The sequence below is a fragment of the Orycteropus afer genome, unplaced genomic scaffold, assembly GCF_000298275.1.
Source record: "Orycteropus afer afer isolate SDZICR_OR568_19922 unplaced genomic scaffold, OryAfe1.0 scaffold00128, whole genome shotgun sequence".
In the NCBI taxonomy this organism is placed as follows: domain Eukaryota; kingdom Metazoa; phylum Chordata; class Mammalia; order Tubulidentata; family Orycteropodidae; genus Orycteropus; species Orycteropus afer.
Genome location: NW_006921715.1, coordinates 4,930,147 through 4,940,737, shown reverse-complemented (window position 1 = coordinate 4,940,737; position 10,591 = coordinate 4,930,147).

The window sequence follows — 10,591 nt, the reverse complement described above, 5'->3', positions numbered from 1 at the left end:
CCCCCCCCCCACAGTTTTGGCCCTTGCCCGTGTCTTTCTTCTTATGTCTACTGGCAAATGCATTCTGCCATTTGCACCTAACATATTGCATCTTCCCATTTGTACAAGATTGCCATCGTTATTTTTAATGACTACATGATATTGCATCATGTTGCTGTATTATAATGTAGTAAGGTAGTTCTAGCTATTTATCATTTTCTCCCCACTTGCAGTGGTTACGTTTGGGTGTCAACTTGGCTGGGCCTGGTTGAGTGGCTGGGCAACTGGATGTAGTTATTCCCCATGGTGAGATAGGTAATTAACTCCATGGCTCCATGGTGGAATCTATTGGAGTAGGTGAGTAGCTGCTTTAGGGATCTGCATCCAGTATATTAGAAGTAACTTTGAGGAAGGTCTCCAGGGTATGGCATACTTGAAACCTGCGTGTAGCCCTGTCATTGTTCAGTAGCCTGCCATGTTCCCTGCTGGTCTTGGGACTTCTTCAGGACTTGAATCAATGGCTTGCATGTGGTTTGGTACTAGTGGGACTGTGTCATTTTATTTGTTGAGCTTGGGCTTGTCAGCCTCAGCAGCCAGCAGTTACCTGAGTGAAGAAAAGCCTCTAGTTTCAGTGGGCTGGGAGGAAGAGGCAGAGCTGAAGCCCAAGGTTGAGGGCCTTTCACCCAGCCCCTAGAGCCTGGTACTTTGAATTAGGACTTCAAGAAGTTTTCACCCAGCCCCTAGACCCTGGCACTTTGAGCTAGCACTTCTAGCCTCCAAAATTGTAAGAGAATAAACTCCTGTTCATTAAAGACATTTCACCTGTGGTATTTCTGCATGAAGTAACCAAAATATACCACTTAAGACTGTATTAGTCCAGTGTTTTTTTTTTTTTTTTCTTTTGGTCGTCTGAGAAGCTGCACTATATGAAGAAGAACTATATGAAGTAGCATCAGGATTGGAGGAGGAAGACTCATTAACAACCTGTGACACGCAGATGACACAACTTTGTTTGCTGAAAGTGAGGATGACTTGAAGCACTTACTGATGAAGATTGTAGACTGCACTTTGCAGTATGGGTTATGATTCAATATAAGTAAAACAAAAGTCCTCGCAACTGGACCAATAAGCAGCATCATGATAAATGGAGAAAAGATTGAAGTTGTCAAAGATTGCATATTACTTGGTTCTACAATCAACATCAATGGAAGCAGCAGTCAAGATACCAGATGATGTAGTGCACTGGGCAAATCTTCTGCAAAGGACCTCTTTCAAGTGCTGAAGAGCAAAGGTATCTCCTTGAAGACTAAGGTGTTCCTTGGTATTTTCAATTGCCTCATGTGCATGTGAGAGCTGGACAACAAATAAAGAAGACCAAAGAAGAGTCGATGCTTTTGAGGTCTGGTGTTAGCAAAGAATGCTGAAAGTACCATGCTCTGCTAAAAGAACTAACAAATCTGTCCTGGAAGAAGTGCAGCCAGAACGCTCCTTGGAATTGAGAATGGCCAGACTTTGGCTCACCTAGTTTGGTCATGTTGTCAGAAGGGACCATTCCCTGGAGAAGGATGTCATGCTTGGTAAAGTGAAGGGTCAATGAAAAAGGGTAAGGCCCTCAGTGAGACGGATTGACACAGTGGCTGCAACAATGGGCTCAGGGATAGCAGGGATCGTGAGGCTGGCCCAGTGTTTCGTTCTGTTGTACATGAGGTTGCTATGAGTTGGAGATGACTCGACGGCACCTAACAATAACATTATCGTGTCATGCCATTGAGTTGCTTTTGACTCATAACCATGCAATGGAACCCAATGGGACCCAGGAGACCTGCTCCACAGGGTTTCCTCGGCTGTCCTCTTTATGGGACCTGATCACCAGGTCTTTTCTCCTGTGGAGCTGCTGACTGGTTTAAACTGCCAACCTTCTGGTTAGCACTTAACTGTTGTGCCATCAGGGCTTGTTATCTAGCAAAGGGTAGTCATTCATGCATCACTCTTCAAATCTTTGAGTGTCTCCTATGTGCCAGGGACTGTGGCGGGCTAAAAAAATAGAGTGAATGAATGTGGTTCTTACTCTTGAGAAGCTCACAGTCTGAAGAGGTAACAAGTAAATTAATCCATCAGCACTCGGAGTTCAGAAGTTCAGTTCTTCCATTCTCCTCCCTTTGTTTCTTGTTTTCATTCAGACTTTCAGTCGTGCCTGTATCTCCACCAAAGGCACAGCACAGTAAGCTTGCATTGACCCAAGTGCATCAGCCTGATCAACCTCACTGCTCCAGAGCAGGCCGTCTTTGGACTGTGCAAAGCTGTGGCCCTGATACACCTTCAAAAACAGCACAATTGCATCCAAGCATGCATTCATCATTTGTGAAAGACCATCTCCTGCTGCCCATAATTGTCTAGAGCAGCTCCAGTGACATGTGCTGGCATGATGAGCCCCATTCAACCGCACTAATGCGCCTCCTTCCCCAGGCAAGCCAAACCCAGACCCATTCCAAACAAGCTGAAGGCAGCCATCACTTAGTATAAGTAGTAGCATTAAATGCTAATCGGGACCTTCAGACCCTTGGAATGGCTTGTTGAGTGATGGGCCTTCATCTCAGAGAACTGGTGATGGGATCCTGCTCACGTTCACATGCTGCTCTGCTCTTGGGCTCTTGCTGTGAGTTCAGAGGTTCTGATGGACCCTTTGCTGGTCCAGATTCCAAACATAAAAAGCTCTATTTAGCAACTGGACTCAATAGTACAAAACAACCACAACATATAGCAACTGTCCACAAGAGCCCGGGTTGAACCTTGGTCAATGTGCCCTTTCTTGTAGGGCAAGGTCCAGGTTTATTCTTCCACTCCATCCTGAGGCTGAAGATAAAATGGAGACCTGGGGAAAAAAAACTCAGAGTGTCACTCATGCAGGAAATGGAACTTTGCCAGGAGTAGAGAAGACACGTAAGTTTCTTCCTGCTTCTGATCAACCTTCATTTCTCTTGTACTCTTTCCACCTGGGTGTCTGCAGGACAGTCCTGTTTGAGAGACACCTTCTCCAGGCAGGGCAAGTCCTCCAGACAGGAATAGGCAGTTGGCTTTGGGGCAGAAGCGTTCTCCTTTCTTCTCTTCCACTGGGAGCTGCAAGATCCAGAAAGGCCTGTCAGGGGGATTCTGAACAGGCTTCCCTGTCACCTTTGTAGCCTATGTTAATGCACTAGACAAGCCCTCAGGCATGAGTGGTTCAGAATAGTTCTCCAGGTAGGAAACCACAAGAAGATGTGCAGCTTGAAGCTCTTGTTAGTGCAAAGACAGCCAGCCAGTTGCTGTGGAGTTGGCTCTGACTCATGGGTGACCCCATGTGTGTTGGAGTTGAACTGTGATCCATAGGGTTATTAATGGTGGATGACTTTTTGACCTCTGGTGGCACAGTGGTTAAACCATTTGGCTGCTAACTAAAAGATTGGTGGTTCAAACCCACCAGCTATTCCATAGGAGAAAGATGAAACAGTCTGCTTCTGTAAAAATTTATAACCCTGGAAACCCAAACCTTATAGGGCAGTTCTACTCTGTTCTCTAGGGGTGCTATGAGTTGGAATCGACTCCATGGCAGTAGGTTTGATTTGAGCTCTGCTTCTGTAAAAATAGAGAGTCTTGGAAACCTTATGGTGCAGTTTTACTCTGTCCTCTAGGGGTGCTGTGAGTTGGAATCAACTCTACTGCAGTGGCTGTGGTCTTCGCTTCTGTAAAGACTGACAGCCTGGGAGACACTGGGGTGCAGTTCCACTCTGTCCTCTAGGGGCGCTGTGGGTCAGAATGGACTCCACGGCAGTGGGTGTGGTTTGGGCTTTGCTCCTGTGAAGATTGACAGCCTTGGAGACCCTGTGGTGCAGTTCCACTCTGTCCTCTAGGGGCGCTGTGGGTGGGGATTGACTCGAGGAGTGGGTGTGGTTTGGGCTTTGCTCCTGTGAAGATTGACAGCCTTGGAGACCCTGTGGTGCAGTTCCACTCTGTCCTCTAGGGGCGCTGTGGGTGGGGATTGACTCGAGGGCAATGGTTTGGCTTTTGGGAAGTGGATCACCAGTCCTTCCTTCTGAGGCTTTTCTGGGTGGACTCAAACCTGCAAACTTTCGGTTAGCAGCTGAGCACATCAACTATCTGTACCACCCAGGGACTCCCAGCAGCTAGGAGAGTTCCCTATTTTGTGCACTTTTGTGAAAGGGATTAAATTATCAGTGTGTAAGAGGAAGACTTCTGATTAATGTGTGAGTATTTGTAGTTCTTCTGACTGTCCTGACCCTCACAGAATGACTTGTGGGAAGACTTATGTTATTGTCTTCCCACTGGGCTCTCAGACCTTCTGGAGGTTGGGGGGTGTGATGAGGCTGGGAAAGTCACCATAGTCAGGAAGGGACAGGATTGCTGGAAGGAGGCAAGAGGAGAGCCAGGGAATCAGGAGGAAAAAGGAAAAACCACACTCTGTGTAGGGCGTCAAATGGAAGTGTCAGAGGTGGAGAAGGGGGTGAAGGGAGAATGGTGCTTTTAAGAAGTTTTTGAATTAAATCTTCAATGTTCCTTACAGGATTAAAGAAAATATTTAAATTTTGGAAGTGAGTTTTAATTGATTGCTTTAATTATTTCTGGCTGCCAAATTGTTTATTTGAAAGCTACTGTATGTGGAGATGACCTCTGGCCCTGTTGTACTTGGGTTAAACGTTCTTTAAGAACTGTGCAGCCTGAATTGCAGTAACTTCAGTAGCTTTCCTTCCTGGTCATTATGCACCAGGAGCTGTTTTCTAATTTGATTCTTACAACAGACCCTTTGAGGTAACAAATCTTATCCTCATTTATGGATGAGACAATGGAACCTCGGAGAGGTGAGCTGATTAACCAGGGTCGTGCAGCTCGGGAGAGATCATCTGGCCCTCAGTGCAAGCACTGTTCTCTCTGAGGGCAGCGGCTTTGGATGCCTGATGGGGGCTGTCAAGAAGAGATTTGGGCTTGTCTCCGGGTTCTCCGGAGTAGGAGTAACGGAGTCAGTGATATGCATATGCAGTCCCTGGGTAGTGCAAACAGTTAATGTGCTCAGCTGCGGACCGAAAGGGTGGGGGTCCCAGTGCATGCAGAGGCCCCTCAGAAGAAAGACCTGATGATCTCCTTGTGAAAAATCAGCCGTTGAAACCCAGGGAGCACAGTTCTACCCTCACACACGTGGCGGGGTCAGGAGTCAGAACTGGCTGGAGGGCAATTACATAGAGAGACACACAGACTGACAGACAGACCGACAGATGTTGTTGTTGTTATGTGCCATCGAATTGGGCTCGACTCATAGCGACCTCTCCTTGGGTTTCCAAGGCAGTATCACTATGGAAATAGATTGCCCAACCTTCCCTCTGAGGAGTGGGTAGGTTTGCACCACCAGCCTTCTGGTTAGCAGTCAAGTGCCTTAGGCACTATGCTAGCAGAGCTCCCAGACAGACAGGTAGATAGACAGACGGATGGATGGATGGACGGATGGGCAGATAGACAGACAGACATAGATAGATAGAGAGATAGATAGATGGATGGATGGACAGATGGACAGATAGGTAGACAAAGATAGATGATAGATAGACAGGTAGACAGACAAATGGACAGAGGGATGGACAGACAGACAGACACACAGATACATAGATAGATACACAGACAAATAGACAGATGATGGATGGATAGATGGACAGACAGGCAGACAGATGGGTGGGTGGGTGGGTGTATGGACAGATGGATGGATGGGTGAGTGGGTAGATGGATAGATAGAGGAGATACATGTATTTATTTTAAGGAATTGGCTCATGTCATTAAGGGAGGCTGTTATTGTTGCTGTTATGTGCTATCGAGTTGGACCGGACTCCTAGCGACCCCTCCTTGGGTTTCTGAGGCAGTATCACTAAGGAAGCAGATTGCCTAACCTTCCTTCCGAGGAGTGGCTGGTGGGTTTGAACTGCCTGCCTTCTGGTTAGCAGTCATGTGCATTAGGCACTGAGCTGCCAGAGCTCCCTATGCTGGTCACATAGTGAACGCTTGCTAGCAGGTATTGTTACCATTATCATTACTGGTATTGTTATTAATACAATGATTCCCCCAAATACTTTAAAATAGGAAAACATCTAAAAATGATATTCTCTATCGCTTCTCTCCTGTTTAAAGGTTCAAGGTCTGTATCCCTTCATCTCACTAAATTCTGAACTGGCTGCAGCCAGTTATCAACGACCTCTTATCATCTATCATTGCTCTTGCCTTAGGTTGAGTATGGTTGTCTTAGGTCCCTAGTGCAGCTTTAACAAGAACTAGAAGAGGGCGACTTTCAAGAACAGCAATTCATTCTCTCACGGTTCAGGAAGCTCCAAGTCTGAATGCAGACCCTAGCTCTGGGGTGAGGGGTGTCCTTCTTTGTTTCCTTTGGACTTGAGTTGAACCCTTGGTGGTCCCGGGTTTGTGGATGCATCTGTCGTGTGTGTCTTCATGTGGCCTTTCCCCCGTTTGTGTCTCTGTGTGAATTCTAACTCAGAAGGAATTAGTTTCAGAACACCCTGTACTTTGGTGTGACCTTATTAGCATGAAAAAGAACCCTGCTCTGTCCTACAGGGTTGCTGTGAGTCAGATTCCACTCAAGGGCACATGACAAGGACAGGACTTTTACCAAACAGCCTGTGGAAGTTAAGACAAGTACTCTGAAAATCCAAAATATTTCTTTCCTAAGTTTCCTAATTGGTCCTTGAAACAGAATCTTTTTTTAGGAACACCAAGAAGCCAATTCTAATTAATTTTCAATTTCTCAACTGCAGATGGAGATTGGAGATTAAAGAGTGGGAATTGAAATTTAACGAAGTTGGGTGTCTTCAGCACGGCATTTTCTCCAAAGACATGGCATGTGGGAGTGTGCACCCAAGACTGAGGGCATGTCTCACATGGGGTGTTGATGGTCCGTGTCCCGAATGCTGGGGACAAAAGGCAGATGAATGTGGCTGTTGGGTGAAGTTAGGCCTTCAATTCTGTTGACCGGAGTCCCCATGAAATGCTTAGGAAGGCAGAGTGGGAGGAATACGGCTTCTGAGCTTAGTAGAAAGGGCCCTGGTGGCGCAGTGGTTAAGCGCTTGGCTGCTAATCTAAAGGTTACTCCCAGCTGCTGTGTGGGAGAAAGACCTGGCAAGCTGCTTGCGTAAAGATGACAGCCCGGAAAGCTCCACGGGGCAGCACTGGTCTGTCGCATGGGCTCCCTATGAGTCCAAATTGACTCAAAGACACTCAACTGCAAGAAGCTTAAGAACAGTGGAGGGCACTCACTTTCAGGATGACTTCCAGAACTTGCCAGAACCTTCCAGAACATTCTGTAGACCAGGTCAGGAGAAGCCCTGCTCTTGCTGCTGGGCATCTGAGAGAGGTATTTCCTGTCACTGCCACTGTCACCAGTGTCCAAAAACAAAGACACCACTCAGGACTAAAGTGTGTCTGACCCAAGCCATTGTCTTTTCAATCGCCACCTATGCATGCAAAAGCTGGACAATAGATAAGGAAGACTGAAGAAGAACTGATGTCTTTGAATTATGGTATTGGTGAAGAATGTTGACTGCCAAAAGATTGAACGAATTTGTCTTGGAAAAAGTACAGCCACAATGCTCTGTGGAAGGGAGGACAGTGAGGCTTCACCTGTCATATCTTGGCTACGCTATTAGAAGGGACCAGTTAGTCCCTGGAGAAGGACATCATGCTTGGTAAAGTAGATGGTCAGTGAAAAAGAGAAAGGCAACCAATGAGATGGATTGACACAATTAGGTGACTGCAACAATGGGCTCAAACATGTTGGAGCAGGACCAGGCAGTGTTTTGTTCTGTTGTACGTAGGGTGCTATGAGTCGGAACCAACTCCATGGTACCTAACAACAACACAACAACAGCACTCAGTGTCAGGGACCCTTTCTAGCTCCCCACAGGTCCAGGCTTGCCCCATGTTCCGTCTGGGTCTGTCCTGCTTCCCAGCACCAAGTGGGGTGGAGCTAAGCAGCCCGTGGAAAGAGGGTTATAGCCACCTGTCCAGGTGACAGCTGAAAGGGCTGAGGATGGAGGGAGGCCGGCCTGGCCTCTCTCCCATGGAGCTTTCCACTTCTGACTTGGAAGCTGTAGCTTATGGAAAACTCAGAACTGGAGGTGGGGGATCCAGTTGCCCCTGGTTACTTGGCTGGCCTCCAGGCCGGCCTGAGAGGTAGCTGGCGCCAAATGATCTTGGCGTGTCTCTGTGTTTGCATGAGGACTGCCAAGTCCCTTTGGCGCTGGATTATCACGGCAACCCCGGGGCATCAGGTGGGCTCACTTCTCAAGGAGATGGTGGGTGGGACCAGTGGCCCATCTCAGCCGAAGCCTGGCAGACAACATGGCCACATCCTCGGGAACCCCCAGAAGACCCTTTGTTTGGCCCCCCAAACAGGCCCTGCAGGCTTGGCATTTCTGTGCGATTGTCTGGAGACAGTGCTGGGGCTGCCCTTCCCTGCAAAGTCTCCCTGCAGCGGGCCTCTCCTGCACAGAGCCTTCCCTCAGCTCAGCCACAGGCTGGCTTTCCGTCTGTCTCCACAGTCCATAAGAGCTCCAGAGCCTTGTGGGGTTGGGGCAGTGTAGAGAGATCTACTTCCTTCACAGAAACAACCCCAAGTTCAAACCCTAGATATGAGACGGTGTGGGGGGAGCTCAAACCCTGGATATGGGGTTGGGGGTGGGGGCTTGGCACAGCAGGAAAATGGGTGCTGAAAGCATTGAATGTTTTAAGTCAAAGTCCCCCTGGTGCATAGAACTAGTCCTGGTAATCTTCTGATCTTCTGAAAGTCAGACCAACCCCCATGGAGCAGACAGGGGTGCTGTGAGTCACAGGCGATGCCATGGCAGTGAGCCTTTTCTTTTTCTGATTCACATCAAGGATTGTTTAAAACATTGCCCATTTGAGTGGCTGAAATGGTGTGTCACTGACATGTTGATTTGCATTTCTTAGATTTTTCCTTTCATGAATTGCCTGTTTGTGCATTTACCCATTTTTCTACCTGAGGAAGGCACCTTTTTCTTTATTTGTAAAAACTCTTTTTATGTGATGGCTATTGGCTTTTTCCTTGTATCTATGCCAAAGACCCTTTTGGCTGCTCAGAAGCTTCCTTTCTGATAACAGTCTTGTATCTGGTCTGCAGAATCTTAGAAACTTTATATTGAGTATCAATATCTTCTCCTAGGGTTTCTCTCTTTAGTTTTATGGTTAATTATGATGAGGATTTTTCTCACTCCTGATTACATAAATATTTGCCTGTTATTTTCCAGTTTCCATGTGTGCACCTCGTTCTTTAATCTGCTTTGGACTCTGTTTTAGTTCTGGTGTGAAGTTCCGTGTCACCCCACTCCTTGCTTCCAGTTAGCCTGGTGGCATGGAGTCTGGTACCATGCTCTGCAGTACATGGCTTGGGGAGACAGCCTCGTAACTTTTGCTTTAATCACAAAGGTGAGGCTTATGCTACCAGGAGCTCCTTGCCATATTTCACACAGATGTTGCCTTCCTCCTGGCTTAGGGGCCAAGCAGTATGCTAGGTACAGTGCAAAGCAGGGACGCTATCAGGCTGGTGCCGCAGGGAAAGGAGATTAAACACTGCAAAGCTGCCTGTAGGACCTAGGCTGCTCTGGGACCGGCCAGCTCTTTGGCACCTGCTGATCATTTATTTCCAGCCCCCCTTGTTGGGACAGCCAGGGGAGCAGTCCTTTTCTTTGTGTGTGAGTGTGGGTAGCAGTCAAATGCCTTAGTCACTGGGCCACCAGAGCTCCTTGATCTCGGACTAGGTGTGAACAGTACAGAGGCACACTAAAGAAGTGCCATTGGCATGGTCACAGCCATTTGTATTAATGGTGATAACGCAGCTTTAGTCCTAGATGGTGTGAAACAGCAGAAGGTAGGAGGAAAGAGGCTGACTGGGGGCTCGAGGGCCAACTGCTTCCCCGCATGCATCCCTCGGCCGCCCTGAGGAGGAGCTGGCCTCCCCCAGGCCACCTGTCCTGATGCTTCCACCCATCCCTGGACAAGACTTTGTCTAGCAGTGCTGGCCTCTTCTTAATTATCACTTAACTAATTATCCATCCTGGGCACTTTTGTTGTTAGCTACTGTGTTGGCCTGACTCACGATGACCCAGTGTACAATGCAGCGAGACACCACCTGGTCCTAAACTGGCGTCATGATCAGTTGCAGATCAGATTGTGGTGACCCATAGGGTTTTCGTAGGCTGATTTTTGCAACTCAATTGCCAGGCCATTCTTCCAAGCCCATCTTAGTCTGCAAGCTCTGCTGAAACCTGTTCTGCATCCTAGCAACACACAAGACACGTGGGTGCACGTGAAGTGCAGTGGCTGGGAATCAAACTTGAGTCACAGAGGCTAGAACTCTACCCCTGAACCATGATGGAAAAGACCCCTGGCTTCATGGGACTTGGAAGAAATTAGAGGAGGAAACAGACATTAAAAGGAAAACAAGCTGAAAAATAATTACACATTGTGCTAAATGATTTGAAGAGTCCAGATGGGACGTTGGGAGAACTGTGGCTTGGAGAGAACCCTTCTTTGGGTGGCAGGTCCAGGGCAG